Source organism: Atta colombica, unplaced genomic scaffold (assembly GCF_001594045.1).
Source record: "Atta colombica isolate Treedump-2 unplaced genomic scaffold, Acol1.0 scaffold261, whole genome shotgun sequence".
NCBI classification, from domain to species: Eukaryota; Metazoa; Arthropoda; class Insecta; order Hymenoptera; family Formicidae; genus Atta; species Atta colombica.
The window spans coordinates 812,081-812,531 of record NW_017259361.1 but is presented as its reverse complement, the minus strand read 5'-3'; positions in this window follow the sequence as shown (position 1 = coordinate 812,531).

Here is a 451-nt window from a genome sequence, read left to right as displayed (position 1 = left end):
TATTTAATATATACTAAATTTAGCATAAATTTTAGTATATTTAGTATTTGGTATAATTTAATATATATATGCTATTTAGTATATATACAACACCATATACAAAATTACTATGTTGCTGATGAAACATCTCATTTTTTTCTTGTATATATTATTTTTAAAAATTGAAAAGACTATACATTATATCAAAGATAATCTAAGTGAAAATAACTTACCTAAAATAATTTTATTTCTAATTATTCGATTCATATTTAGTACATTCTGAAAACTTTCTATTTACAACACAAATGTAATTGAATGGCTGATAAAATAATTATTTCAGAACAGTTATTTTATAAACAGCGTGTACATACAATTAGATAAAAGAAAAAAAAATTAGATGAAAGAAAATTATACTTAAAAAAAATTATTTACCTGTTATGTTAAAAAGATTTTATTACATTATTTTGTAAGT